This window comes from Hypanus sabinus, chromosome 2 (genome assembly GCF_030144855.1).
Source record: "Hypanus sabinus isolate sHypSab1 chromosome 2, sHypSab1.hap1, whole genome shotgun sequence".
Lineage (NCBI taxonomy): Eukaryota > Metazoa > Chordata > Chondrichthyes > Myliobatiformes > Dasyatidae > Hypanus > Hypanus sabinus.
In genome coordinates, this window is record NC_082707.1 from 12,542,709 (window position 1) to 12,559,094 (window position 16,386).

A 16,386-nucleotide genomic window follows, 5' to 3' on the forward strand; every position below is an offset into this window, starting at 1 on the left:
ATCTCTGGTGAGACCGCACTTAGAGTATTGTGTTCATTTCAGGTCACCTCATTATATGAAGGATGTGGAAACTATGGAAAGGGGGCAGAGGAGATTTACCAGCATGCTGCCTGGCTTGGATAAAAAATTTGAAGCAAGATTACCAGAGCTGGGGCTTTCCTCGTTGGAGCGTAGAAGAATGAGAGGAGACTTGATAGAGGACTAAAAGATTATGAGAGGCATAGATAGGGTGGATAGTCAGTACCTGTTTCGCAGGGCACCTATAGCAAACACAAGGGGGCATATGTACAACATTAAGGGTGGGAATTTTAGGGGAGACATCAGGGGTAAGTTTTTTTTTTCAAACAAAGAGTTGTGTGTGACTGGAATGACTTGCCAGATATGTTGTTTGAAGCTAAAACATTAGGGGAATTTAAGAACCTCTTGGACAGGCACATGGATGAATGCAAAATGGAGGGTTATGGGGTAGTGTGGGTTTAGTACTTTTTTATGGATTATATGGGTCGGCACAACATGTAGGGCTGAAGGGCCTGTAATGTGCTATAGTGTTCTATGGTTCTATGGTTTTATGGTTTCCAGTTAGGGAATACCCGGATCGTCTTGCGAGACTCACAGTCCTCTGTGCATTTCCAATAATGTCCGTGACAGCTGAAGAAGGAAATAACACATGCATGTTCGTACGCAATTCACGAGCGCAATTGCTGAATCTGCTGTGCTGCCCAATCCATGTTTGTAACAGTGGCCGTGACCCCGAATTTGCAGAAGGCGACCAACTAGATTACCGTCATAAGAAAATGAAATAGGTTGTTAGAGCAGCGCAACCCTATTGGCATTCCCCTCAAAAACACGTATACTGCTTTGGATTCATCTTTGGAGGTGACCTCCGGGGATAATATCAGGGCGACGGAGTAATAGGGACTGATCATTGGGCTGTAGTGCAGAAGGGAAGGTGAGAGAATAGAGGAAGTGATAGGGGAATCGATATTGAGGGGAACACAGAGGAGATTCTTTGGACATGAAATGGACACCAGGGATGGCTTGTTGCTTCTTAGATGGCGGGGTCAAGGATGTCTCAGATAGTTTTCAGAATATTTTGGATGGGGTGGAAGGGAAGCATCTAGATGTCATGTTACATATTGTTACCAAGGACATAGCAAGGTAAAGCAATGAAGTCATGAAAGGACAATTTGTATAGCCAGGTAGAATGCTGCGGAACAGGACATCCCAGGTAGTAATTTCTGGATTGCTACCCACGACACGCGACAGTGAATGTACAAAACGGGATGATTTGGCACATGAATGCGTTGCTGAAAATCTGCTGCAGGGTGGCAGGGATTCAGGTTTTTGGATAATTCTGATCCCTTCCCTTGCTTGTATGACCTGTTCAAACATGGCAGGTTGCATCTGTACCGGCGGGGGACCAATTTTCATGCGGGCTGTTTTGTTAGAGCGGTTGGAGAGGGAAAGGGTTTAGATAATCTGGCAGGGGTTTGTGACGTGGAATTAAAGGTTCAGCAAAGGACGGATGTTAAAAATGTGAAAATAGCGTGCAATCCAATTGTCAGGAAGGGCAGACTGGCAATGCAGCCAGCAGCCTGAGTATCAAAAAATAAGGATGCATAGTCAGAACGGATAGCAAATGCAGTACTCAAGGAGATATATCTAAATTGACGTAGTATAAGAAATAAGGTAGATTATCCTGTTGCAATATTACGGATTGCAAGGTATAATGTTGTGGCCATTGCTGAATCGTGGCTGAAGCATGGTTGTCGTTGGCAACTGAATGTCCAATGTTATTCGTTTTATCGGAGGGATTGGATGGTGTGGCTCAACTGGCATCAAATCAGAAGGAAGATGAGACAGTATCGAGAAATGTTGAATTATTGTTGCTTGAGTTAAGAAACTGCAACTGTAAAAGGATTTTGATCGCAGTTATACAGTATACAGGCCACCCTGCAGTGGCTGGAAGGCGACTACAGGCTAAAACAGGAAATAGAAATACCAAGTCAAAAGGGCAATATTATGGTAGTCGTGGGAGATTTATAACAGGCAGGTCGATTTGGAAAGTCAGTTTGTTAATCAATCTCAAGAGAGGAGTTTGCTAAATGCCTACGAGATAGCTTTTTGGAGCAGTTTGTCGTTGAGCCTACTGGGGGATGAGCTTTACTGTATTGGGTGTTATATATTGGGTGATTAGGGAGCAGAAGGTAAAATAACTTCCCAAGGTGGAATCAATAATCACAACATGCTTGTAACCAACTTGAAATTTCATAGGGGGTGGAAGTCAAATCGGATGTAGCAGCATTTCAGTGGAGTAAGGGAAGTTACACTGGTATGAGAGAGGAGTTGCAAGTAGTAAATTGGAAGGATCTGCTGGCAGGGATGTCAGCAGAGCAAAAAAGGTGCGCACTTCTGGGAAAAATATGAGGAAGGTGCAGGACCTGCGTATTGCAAAAATGAAGAAATACTCAAACGGTAAATTTGTAAACCGTGGCTGATAAAGTGAAGTCAAAGTTATGTAAAAGCAAAAGAAAGGTCAGACAACAAATGAAAAAATAATAGTGCGAAGATAGAGGATTGGGAAGTCTTAAAAAAAAACTATAAAGAGCAACTAAAAAGAAAATCTATAGAAGGGGATGATGTAATATGAAACCAAGCTAGCAAACAATATCACATTGGATGGTAAAAAGTTTAGTTCGAGTATGATCAAAACATACGAGAAATGCGAATGGATATTGGACCGCCAGAACATGAGGTTGGAAAAATAATAACGAATGACAAGGGGATGGCTGCTGAACTAAATGTGTGTTTCCATCATTCTTAATCGCGGAAGACACTCGCAGTACGACAGATGAGTGTGATAAGGAAGAGAAGTGGGTGCAGTTGTAGTTACAGGAGAGAAGGTGCTAGAAAATCGAAACACAGGAAGTTACCTAAATCACACGGACCAGATGAACTGCACCCTAGAGTTCTGAAAGTATTGCTGAGGCTTTAAAAGGCACTGGTTATGCGTTGGGCCCCTCTTCTTAGAAAGGTTGTACTGGCATTGGAGAGAGTTAAGGGGAGGTTCGCAAGGATGATTCCAGCATTGAATGGGTTATCATACAAGGTACGTTTGATGGCTCTGAATCTCTACTCGCTGGAATTCATAAGGATGATGGCTGTGATCTCACTGAATACTTTCCAATGTTGATAGGCCAATGCAGAGTAAATGTAGCAAGGATGTATCCCCTGGTGAGAGAGACAAAACAGAGATGCGCAGAAATTTATTTCCCAATAGAGTGGTGGATTTGTGGAAATTGATGACACATACCGCTGTGGAGGCCAGGTCGTTGGGTGTATTTAAGGCAGATATTGATTGTTTCTTGATTGAACAAGGCATCAACGGTTACGGAAAAGTCCGGGAGCTTGGGTTGAGTTGGATATAGAAAAAGACAATTAGCCATGTTTGAATGGTAGAGTAGACTCGATGGGCCAGCTGGCCTAATTCTCCTCATATATTTTATTTCATAGGTATTATGCCTGGAGTAGAGCTTAGGGCATCAATAGTGTTGGGCATAATGGCTGCGTTGCTATCTGTCATACAGCATTCGTGCTCATTAGCAGCCTTCTGATCTTGTTCCTCCCAATGTTTTGTCTGATATTTACGGTTCTTCCAAAATGCATGGCTTGTACGGTTTCAGGATAGTCGGATTCTCTTTGTGATCTAAGAGACTGCAGATGCTGGAACCTGATGTTGTAGTGGTATAGAAAGAGAAGTGGGCGCAGTTGCTGCTACAAGAGAGAAAGTTCTCAAAATATCGAAAGGCATGAAAGAATTTAAGTCATCCGTACCAGATGAACTGCACCCTAATTTTCTGGGAAATGTTAGCGGTAGGTTTTGTAGTGGCAGTAGAAATGATCTTTCACAATTTATTAGACTCTGGCATGGGTCCAGAGGACTGGAACATTGCAAAAGTTACTCCACACTTTACGAAAGGAGGAAGGCGGCAGGAAGGAAATAATAGACCTGTAAGCCTGACCGCAGTAGTTGGGAAAATATTAGAGTTCGTTGATAAGGATGGAGTGATGGAGTCCTTGATGACACAGGACAACGTTGTGCAAGTGCCGCATGGTTTATATCAGGGAAAGCCCTGACTACCGAACCTGTTGGAAGACTTTGAAAATATGACAGTGGATGCTTTATATTTGAACTTTTAAGAGGCTTTTGACAGGGTGCCACAGATGAGGAAGCTTACCAAGGTAAGAGCCCATGGTGTTACAGGAAAGTTACTAACGTGGTTAGAGTATTAGTTGAATCGTAAAAGGCAGCGAGTGGGAATAAAATGATACCTTACTCGTTGGCTGTCAGTGACTAGCGATGGTCCGCAGTGGTCGGTGTTGGTACTACTTTTTTTCTGCGATATATAAATGGTTTAGATGATGGAATAGATGTTTTTGTTCCCACGTTTGAAGGTGATAGGAAGATTGGTGGAGGGGCTGGACGTTTTCAGGAGAGGGGTAGGATGCAGAAGGACTTAGAATGATAGGGGAATGGGCAAGAATATTTTGAAAAACGCATGTTAACGCACATTGGTAGGAGAAATAAATGTGCTGACTATTTTCTAAAAGGAGGGAAAATCCCGGAATACGAGATGCAGAGGGACTTGGAATTCCTCGTGCAGAATACCCTGAAGGTTAACTTGCGGTTTGAGTCGAAGTTGAGAAAGACAAATGACATGTCAGCATTAATTTCAAAAGGTCGAGAATACAAGAGCAACGATGTGATGCTGAAGCTGTTTTAGGCACTGGTGAGGCCTCCCCTTGAATATTGTCAACAATTTTGTGCACAACCTCTTTGAATAGTTGTGCCGGCGTTGGAGAAAGTCAATAGGGAGGATCACTAGGATGATTCTAGGAATGAAAGGAACGAGGGAAGTTTGATGGCTCTGGATCTGAACTAGCTGGAATTCAGAAGGATGATAGCAGATATTTTGGAAATGTTCTAATGTTTAAAGGCGTATTCAATATGTTTCCAAAGGTGACTGAAACAAATCAGAAATGCGCAACAATGTCGTTAACCAAAGGGTTGTGAATTTCTGGAGTTTATTTCCAGGTGAAGATGGGGAGGCCTAGTCGTTGAGTGTATTTATGGCAGAGCTTCATAGTTTCTTAGAGAATAGACAACAGACAATAGGTGCAGAAGTAGACCATTCGGCCCTTCGAGCCTGCACCGCCATTCTGTGATCATGGTTGATCATCTACTATAAATACCCTGTTCCTGACTTGTCCCCATATCTCTTGATTCCCCGATCCATAAGATACCTATCTAGCTCCTACTTGAAAGCATCCAGAGAATTGGCCTCCACCGCCTTCCGAGGCAGTGCATTCCAGACACCCACAACTCTCTGGGAGAATAAGTTTTTCCTTAACTCTGCCCTAAATGACCTACCCCTTATTCTCAAACCATGCCGTCTGGTACTGGACTATCCCAGCATCTGGAACATATTTCCTGCGTCTATCTTGTCCAATCCCTTAATAATCTTATATGTTGCAACCAGATCCCCTCTCAATCTCCTTAAATCCAGCGTGAACAAGCCCAGTATCTCTAACCTCTCTGCGTAAGACAGTCCAGTCATCCCAGGAACTAACCTCGTGAATCTACGCTGCACTTCCACTACAGCCAGGATGTCCTTCCTTAACCCTGGAGACCAAAACTGTACGCAATACTCCAGGTGTGGTCTCACCAGGGACCTGTACAAATGCAAAAGGATTTCCTTGCACTTGTACTCAATTCCCTTTGTAATAAAGGCCAACATTCTATTAGCCTTCTTCACTGCCTGCTGCACTTGCTCATTCACATTCAGTGACTGATGAACAAGGACTACTAGATCTGTTTGTATTTCTCCCTTATCTAACTCTACACCGTTCAGATAATCATCTCCCTTCCTGTTCTTACTCCCAAAGTGGATAACCTCCCACCTATTCACATTCAATGTCATCTGCCAAATATCTGCCCATTCACTCAGCCTATCCAAGTCACCCTGAATTCTCCTAACATCCACATCACATGTCACACTGCCACCCATCTTAGTATCATCAGCAAACCTGCTGGTGTTATTCTCAATGCCTTCATCTAAATCATTGATGTAAATAGTATACAGCTGTGGTCCCAATACCGAGCCCTGTGGCACCCCACTTGTCAACACCTGCCATTCCGAGAAACACACATTCACCTTTGCTTTCTATTTGCCAACCAGTTTTCTATCCATGTCAATATCTTCCCCCCCCAATACCATGAACTCTGATTTTACCCACCAATCTGCTATGTGGGACCTTATCAAATGCCTTCTGAAAATCGAGGTACACTACATCCGCTGGATCTCCCTTGTCTAACTTCTTGGTTACCTCGTCGAAAAACTCCAATAGATTAGTCATGCATGATTTGCCCTTGGTAAATCCATGCTGGCTCGGCCCAACCCTATCACTGCTATCTAGATATGCCACTATTTCATTTTTAATAATGGACTCAAGCATCTTCCCCACTACTGATGTTAGGCTGACAGGGCGATAGTTCTCTGTTTTCTCCCTCTCTCCTTTCTTAGAAAGTGAGATAACATTAGTCATTCTCCAATCCTCAGGAACTGATCCTAAATCTACGGAACATTGGAAAATGAGTACCAATGCACCTGCAGTTTCCAAGGCCACGTCCATGAGTACACTAGGATGTAGACCATCTGGACCTGGGGATTTGTCAACCTTTAGTCCCATCAGTCTACTCATCACCGTTTCCTTCCTAATGTCAATCTGTTTCAATTCCTCTGTTACCCTGTGTCCTTGGCCCATCCATACAACTGGGAGATTGTTTGTGTCTTCCCTCGTGAAGACAGATCAAAAGTACTTATTATATTCTTCTGCCCTTTCTCTGTTTTCCATAACAATTTCACCCAATTCATTCTTCAAGGGCCCAACATTGTTCTTAACTATCTTCTTTCTCTTGGCATACCTAAAAAAGCTTTTGCTATCCTCCTTTATATTCCTGGATAGCTTGCGTTCGTACCTCTTTTTTTTTTCTCCCCGTATTGCCTTTTTAGTTAATTTCTGTTGTTCCTTAAAGATTTCCCAATCATCTGTCTTCCCACTCACCTTAGATCTGTCTTCCTACTCACCTTAGATCTGTCATGTTTCCGTTTTTTTTTAGTGCTATGCAATCTCTGACTTCCTTTGTCAACCACTGTGGCCCCTTTCCCCCTTTGATTCATTGCTTCTCCGGGGGACGAACTGATTTTGCACCTTGTGCATTATTCCCAAGAATACATGCCATTGCTTTTCCACTGTCTTTTCTGCTAGGATTTCCGTCGAGTTAACTTTAGGCAGCTCCTCCCTCATGGCTCCATCGTCTCCTTTGTTCAACTGCAACACTGACACCTCCGATCTGCCCTTATCCTTCACAAATTGCAGATAAAAAACTTACATATTGGTCACTACCTCTTAATGGCTCCTTTACTTCAAGATCGCTTATCAAATCCTGTTCATTAGACAGTACCAAATCCAGAATTACCTTGTCACTGGTCGTCTCTCGGACAAGCTGTTCCACAAATGCATCCCGCAGGCACTCTACGAACTCCTTATCTTGGGGTCCAGCACCAAACTGATTCTCCCAGTTCAACTGCATGTTGAAATCCCCCATAACTACTGCGGCATTAACTTTACCACATGCCAATGTTAACTCCATATTCAACTTGCATCCAATATCCATGTTACTGTATGGGGGACTGTAGACAACACCCATTAGGGTCTCTTTGCCCTTACTTTTCCTCAGTTCTATCCACACAGACTCTACTTCTCCTGATCCTATGTCCCCTCTTGCAAAGGACTGAATCCCATTCCTCACCAACAGAGCCACCCCAACCCCTCTGCCCATATTTCTGTCTCTACGATAGCACGTATACACTTTTACATTCATTTCCCAGGTCTGATCTCCCTGCAGCTATGTCTCCGTTATCCCAACAACATCATAGTTACCCATTCGCACCTGAGCTTCAAGCTCTTCCGCCTTATTTCTGACACCGTGCATTCAGATATAGAAATTTTAGCCCATTTCTCCTCTCTTTGTTTAAATCGTTGCCTATTGTGCTTAACCCAGCTCCCCGAACTCACTTCGGGCTAGATTCCCCTTGAATTTTGTTGTCCCTTCTAAATTTATTTATTCTTTCTGCACATTTAACTCCATGTTCCGTCAGACCATCCCTCTGTACATGTGTCCTCCTTATCACTTGTTCCGCCTCACCGTTCTCTACTACACACTTAATATTCCGGAACCATGTAGTCCCCACCTGCCCTTTAGTCTTCATCTCGCTAACCTCTCTCGTATTCTGGATCCCTGTCCCCTGCAAATTTAGTTTAAACCCCGCCGAGAAGCACGAGCATACTTTCCTGCAAGAATGTTAGTACCGGTCCAGTTCAGGTGTAAACCGTCCCGTCGGAACAGATCCCACCTTCCCTGGAACAAAGCCCAATTATCTAAAAACCTGAAGCTCTCCCTCCTCACCATCCTCTCAGCCACGTATTAATCTATATAATCCTTCTGTTCCTTGCCTCACTCGCACGTGGCACAGGTAGCATTACTGAGAGTGTTACCCTGGACGTCCTGCCATTCAGCTTCGTACCTAACTCCCTGAACTCACGACGCAGGACACTTTCACTCAGCCTACCCACGTCGCTGGTCCCTACATGGAGCACAACATCTGGGTTCTTGCCCTCTCTCTCGAGAATAACCTGCACCCGATCTGAGATGTCCCGGACCCCGGCACAAGGGAGGCAACATACCATTCGAGACTCCCGATCTTCCCCAAAAAATCTCCTATCCGCCCCGCCCCCCGACTATAGAATCCCCTATCACTACCGCTCTCTTCACTTCCCTCCTCCCCTTCCTAGTCGAGGGTCCAACTTCAGTGCCAGAGTCAGGACCACTGCAACTTATTCCTGGTAGGTCATACCCACCAACAGTATCCAAAACGGTATACTTATTGTTGATGGGAAAGGCCACAGTGGTGCTCTGCTCTCTCTGTCTGCTCCGCCTGCCTCTCTTGACTGTCACCCATTTGCCTACCTCCTGACTTTTCGGTGTGACTACCTCCCGATAACTCTTATCTATCTCTGCCTCTGCCTCCCGAATGATTCGTAGTTCATCCAGCTCCTACTCCAATTCCCTATCTCGGTCTGATCGGAGCTGCAGTTGGAAGCAACTTTTGCAGGTGTGGTCATCAGTGACAACTGTGTTGATCCTGACCTCCGATATACTGCATACAGAGCACATCACGGCTCTAACTGTCTGCCTTATTACCTGATCCTAGATTAGTCAGAATAAATCAAAAAAGTACCTAATGATCTTACCTTTTTTACCTCAGCAAGCACGTACTCAGGCTCACTGATTTCCTCTCATCGAAGCCCCCTTGCGCTGAAGCCCGCTGAGCCAAAGCCCAGCCCTCTGCTCCCACGCACTCCGCTGCCGGCACCGACACTGACCGCTCCTAAAAGTGGGCCTCTTTTTAAAACCCGCGCTCGCCGCTGACATCATCCGCGCCTGCGCAGTTTTACCTTCCTCCTCCGGTACTGTCCAGGAAGGTCCGACGGTCGCGGCCTACCTACAACGGCTGATCCTCCGATCTTCCGTCTCAAGTCGTCTGTAGACCTCGAGCACTCCTTGCTCCTTGTTCTTGATTTGACATGAAAATGAGATTAAATGAGATTCAGGAGAAGATGGGAAAAAAATAGCATGATTGAACGGTGGAACAGACTCGATGGGCCAATTCTGCTCCAATGACTTATGTCCCATGTATTATAAATGCAGTAGTGTTTTGAAGATATCTGATGCTGAGCACGATCGTAGTAGTGGCGCTGCTACCTCACATGAAGCATTCGTGCTCATTATCAGCCTTCAGCTTTTGTTCCTTACCATGTTTCATCGTCTGGTGTTTACTGTTCTTCTAAAATGCGTGCCTTGTGTGGTTTTAGGACATCTGGGTTCTGTTGGTGATGTAAGGGAATGCAGATTTTGGAATCTGGATGTGTGTTATGTGGATTCTTGGGGGCAGAGACAGAATATAACAAATGGATTTTAAGCTCAACTCTGGTCTGTCATTGATGATAGCTGTATCATTGTTCCTTTTAAACGCAGGACATAGAACATAGAACACCGAAATTTCCAGCACATTGCAGTCTGTTCGGTCCTGTTAGAATTTCTCTAGCGTACAGTCGTCTTTTTGTTTCGAACTCCATGTCCCTATTTAAGAGGCTCTTAAAATAAGCTATTTTTTAAGTCGTCTGTTTCCACCACAGACGACTTCTGTGAAATCCACGCACACATCACTCTCTGTGAGAAAACAAAACTTACCTCTGAGCTATAGTTTTTTTTAATTATTTCTATTTTTCTGTAGTTATTATTTCACTTAGTATTTATTTCAGTTATTCTGGATGGGTTCTGTAACTAATGAAGGAATTAAAAATGAGTTACCAATTATTAACCGTAAGAAATCTTCATACGCTCGTGGTTCCTTCTTAATTATTGTAATGCGTCTACTCTCTGCTGGGATTATAGATGTACCTGCTATTATTAGATATATATATATATGTATATATAACTCACTGTGAATTCCGCAGCTGTTACCCCGACGTACCAGCATCAATAAATGATCCCTGGAGTACCATGTCATCATCGGAGATGTAACACATTAGGATAGTTGTAGCTGTTGTAAACCGCTTTGGGATGACTTCAGATCTTCATTGAGACAATATAAATCCACGTTTTCCCGATCATCACAACAGGTCCCTCCAACTGAGCAATGAATCTGTTTCTGCTCTTACTGTTGCTCACATCTTCGCCACAAACACATGGAATCGTTTGCAAACGTCGAACAAAAGCCATTTTGCCCAATTTATTCAAGGATGGGGATATCATTCTCGGCGGAATATTCACCATGCATTTAGATGTAATTCATGACTTCTACTCTTTTAATTTTTCACCGGAAAGCTCTATGTGCAAAAGGTGAGTTTACTGCATCCGGTAGAAATTGTTCTTAGCCATTCATTTGAACATTTAATTCAATATCCTATTATCATTTGAGAATGTTGCATATTTTTATCGTTGACTTTTACTGCTTTAGATACAGCATGGTAGGACAGTATGTTTATCTTTGTGCATCAAAGTGAAATAGTCGTGCGTTTCGTACGATCCACATCCTACATAGACAAAGAGTTATGAACAGCTAACATTCATATTTTGTTAATAACCACGTTAGTCATCGTGCCAAGGGGGAGTGATTTTAATAGTTTTGGGGGAATCTGAATTGTCCTCTGCACTGTATTTAAAAAAAAACACAGGCACAATCTATATAGGGGCCTAGACCCTTAAGCCAGACAGAAAAGGGAGAGGCGAAACCAGACTATGGGGCTGGCAGTGTGGGGTAGAGTAGGCGAAGGAACACAAGCAGATAGAGGATAGATAAGAAAAGGTGAAAAGAAATATGGGCGCATGGGACGAGGAGCTAAAGCAAGAAGGCGGAAAACATTCCAAGATGGTTAAGGTCTTTCATAATATCAAGTGATTTATCACGCAGTAAGAAGTGTGAATCGCCGGGCATGGTAGTTTACATGGTATATTGAGATGTGTCGACAACCTAATTCGTTTTCTGCAATAATTGCAGTTTTCTCAATAGCGCACTGTCATTCCCAGTCATGATGCAACTGGATAGGATTATTTTAATCATCGACTAGAACAGTTTTGAATATCAAGACGACTTTCCAGGTTATGCATTTCTCAACGGAAACTAGATTAGTGTTATGCCAAACCTTTCTAAATTCCCTGTGTATTTATAGTTAATTGATATCGCACATTCCAATACTGTTCAAAAATAATGATGAACATTACTTGAAGATACCAATTACATTAACCCTATCGTGAGTCTTGATGAAAGGTCTCAGCCTGAAACGTCGCCACTGTATTCCTTCCGATACAAGTCGTTCGACCAGTTGAGATCGTCTAGAATTCACCATGGAACCATAGAACATTACAGCACCGAAAAGAGACTTTTGGCCTTTCTTGGCTGTGCTGGAACATTTTTCTGCCTTGTTCCACTGACCTGCACCTAGACCATATCCCTCCATAGACCTTCAATTAATGTACCTGCTTTTCTTAAATGTTAAAAGTGAGCCTGCATTACCACTTCAAATGGCAGTTCATTCCACTCTCCCACTACACTCTGTGTGAAGCTCCCCCAATGTTCCCTCTAAACTTTTCCTTTAGCATCCTTAACCAATGCCCTCTGTTTTTTACTCTTCTATCCTCAGTCGAGAAAACCTGCTTGCATTCACTCTACCTACACCCATCATAATTTTATACACTTCTATCAAACCTCCCCTCTTTCTTCTACGCTCCAGGCAATATAGCCTTAATCTATTCAGCCATTCTCCGTAACTCAGTTTCTTACATTCCGGCAATATCCTTGTAAACATTCTCTGTACTACTTCATCTTTATTAATATCCTTCCTGTAATTACTTGACAGTAACTGCACACAATACTGCATACTCGGCCTCAGCGATGTATTAAACAACCTCATCATAACATTCCAACCCTTTTACTCAATGCTTTGTTTTATAAAGGCCAATGTGCCAAAAGCTATTTTTAAGACCCTATCTTCCTGTGACGCTACGTTTAGGGAATTATGTATCTGTATTTCCAGATCTCTTGGTTCTACTGCACTCCTCGGTGTCCTACCATTTACCCTGTATGTTCTAACTTGGTTTGCCCTTCCAAAGCGCAGTTCCTCATACTTGTCTGCATTAAACTCCATCTGCCATTTGCCAGCCCATTTTTCCATCCGGTCCAAATCCCTCTACAAGCTTTTAAAACTTTCCTCACAGTCCACTACACCTCCAATATGTTAGGCCTTTGTTACAAGGGGAATTGAGTACAAGAGCAAGGATGTCCTTTTGCATTTGTACAGGGCCCTGGTGAGACCACACCTGGAATATTGTGTACAGTTTTGGTCTCCAGGTTTAAGGAAGGACATTCTGGCAATTGAGGAAATGCAACGTAGATTCACTAGGTTGATTCCTGGGATTGCAGGGCTGTCTTACGCAGAGAGATTGGAGAGATTGGGCTTGTACACGCTGGAATTGAGGAGATTGAGAGGGGATCTGATTGAAACGTTTAAGATAATTAAAGGATTTGATAGGATTGAGGCAGGAAATATGTTCCAGATGTTGGGAGAGTCCAGTACCAGAGGGCATGGATTGAGAATAAGAGGTCAGTTATTTAAAACAGAGTTGAGGAAGAGCTTCTTCTCCCAGAGAGTTGTGGAGGTGTGGAATGCACTGCCTCGGAAGACGGTGGAGGCCAATTCTCTGGATGCTTTCAAGAAGGAGCTAGACAGATATCTGATGGATAGGGGAATCAAGGGATATGGGAACAAGGCAGGGACTGGGTATTGATAGTGAATGATCAGCCATGATCTCAGAATGGCGGTGAAGACTCGAGGGGCCGAATGGTCTACTTCTGCACCTATTGTCTATTGTCTATTGTCTAATATTTGTATCATCAGCAAATACGCTGATCCAATTTACATTATCATCTAGATCATTGATATAAATGATAAATAACAATGGACGCAGCACAGCTCCCTGTGGCACACCACTAGTCAAAGGCCTCCACTCGGAGAAGCAATCCTCCACAACCACTCTTTGGCTTCTAGTGTGTAATCCATTTTGCTACCTCACCATGTAGAGCTCGCGACTGAATCTTCTAACCATCCTCCCATGCGGGAACTTGTCAAAGGCCTTACTGATGTCCCTGTAGGCAAAATCTACTGCCTTCCCTTCATACACTTTCCTAGTAACCTCCACGAAAAACTCTAAAAGATTGTTTAAACATGACCCACGACGCACAAAGCCATTTTGACTCTCCGCAAATAAGTCCCTGTCTATCCAACTACTGGTAGATCCTATCACTGTGTACTCCTTCTAATAATTTACTTACCAGCGACGTCAAAGCTTCAAGCCTATAATTTCCCGGATTAATTTTGGAGCCTTTATTAAAAAATGGAACAATATCTACTGAGCTATTCGCCAATCCTCCAGCACCTCATACGTGGATACAGACATTTTAAATACATCTGACAAGGACCCTGCAATTTCAACACTAGTCTCCTTCAAGGACCTGGGGTATACTCTGTCAGGTCCTTGGGATTTATCAGCTCTGATTTTCCTGAAGACAGCAAGTAACTCCTCTTCTTTAATCTGTATAGGTTTCATGACTACTTGTTTGCCTCATTTCCATAGATTCCTTGCCAGTTTTCTTAGTAAATACAAATGCAAAATCCCATTTAAGATCTCCCCACCTATTTCGGCTCCATAAATAACCGACCACTCTGATCTTCGAGGGGAACAATTTTATCCCTCACTATCCTTTTGCTCTTAATATACCTGTTGAAGCTCTCAGGATTATCCTTCACCTTGACTCCTAAATCGACCTCATGTCTTCTTTTCGCCCTCCTGATTTTTTCTTAAGTATTTCCTTCCACCTTTTATGCTCATCAAGCACCCAATTGGCTCCTTGTTGCCTATACCTGACAGATATCTCTCTTCTTATTTATCAGATTTCCAATATCCCTCAAAAACCAAGGTTCCTTATTCTTCTACACTTTGCCTTCAATCCTGACAAGAACTTACAAAACTCTGCACTCTCAAAATTTCTTCTTTGAAGGCCTCCCACTTCCCAATCACATCCTTGCCAGAGAACAACCTGTCCCAATCCACGCTTTTTAGAAACTTTCTGATACTTTCTGATTTTCCAGTTTGATAACTCAACCCGTGGGCCAGATCTATCTTTATCCATTACCAAGTTGAAACTAATTGTGTCATGATAATTAAACCAAAATTTTCTCCTACAAACACTTCCGTCATTTGCCTAACTCGTTCCCTAATAGGAGATCTAATATTGCATCCTCTCTAGTTGGTACCTCTATATATTGATTTAGAAAATTTTCCTGAACACATTTTACAAACTGTAACGCGTCTAGACCTTTAACAGTATGTGTTTACGAATCAAAATGTCGAAAATAAAATCCCCTACTATCACAACTTTATGTTCTCTGCAGTTGTCTGCCAAATCTTTGCATACGTGCTCCTCTAATTCTTGCTGACTATTTGGTGGTTTATAGTACAACCACATTAATGTGGTCATAACTTTCTTGTTTCTCAGCTCCACCCTTGAGGCCTCGGTAGACAAGCCCTCTAGTCGGTCCTGCCTCAGAACTGCTATAGCATTTTTCCTGACTAGCAATGCCACACGCACCACCCAACACTTCATCCCTCTGCCACTATCAGGTCTGAAACATCAGAAGCCTGGAACATGAAGCTGCTACTCCTGCCCCTCCTGTAGCCTCGTTTCACTAATGGCTAAATGCCTTAAATCTATGTGTCAATCCATGCCGCCAGCTCGTCGGCCTTCGACAAAATATTCCTCGCATTGAAAGGCACACCTCAGAAGATTATTACAACTCTCGTATTTCTGACGTTGCATGAACTGTTCACATAATTTATTTTCACTCCCGCTTCACTAACCACTGTGGCTGTCTGGTTCCATCCCCCTGCAAATCTAGTTTAAACCCTACCCAATAGTACTAGCTAGCTTCCCTGTAAGGATATCGGTCCCCCTGTAGTTCAGGTGGAACCTGTCTCTCTTGTACCGGTCCCACCTGCCCCAGAAGACGTCGCAGTGATCATGAAATCTGAGACCCATCCCCATCCACCAGCTCCACAGCCACAGATTCATCCTCCAGTGCATCATATATTTACTTTCACTGGCACGTGGCACAGGTAGCAATCATAAGATTCTACCCTCGACGTTCTGGTTTTAAACTTCCTACCAAGCTCTCCATTCACATTTTTCAGAACCTGCTCACTCTTTCTTCCTACGTCATTGGTACCGATATGTACCATGATATCTGGCTGCTCACCCTCCCACTTCAGAAAGATGTGCAGGGATCAGTGTCATCCCTGACTCTGGCACCCGGGAGGCAACAAACCATTCGCGCGTCTCTGTCATGACCACAGAACCTCCTGTCCGAACCTCTAACTATCGAGTCCCCAATCACTACCGCTCTCCTCTTCGTACACCTTCTTTTCTGGAACTGCCGATCCAAACAGTGCCTTAGATCCGGCTACCGCAGCGCGACCCAGGTAAGTCACCCCCCACCCCCAACAGTATCCAAATCGGTATACATGCTGTTGAGTGGAATGGCCACAGCCTGTCCTTTCCCCTTCCCTCGCCTGACGGTAACCCAATTACTGTGGCCTGTCCCTTTGGCGCAGCTACCTCCCAGAAACTAATTATAAACTCCTCATTT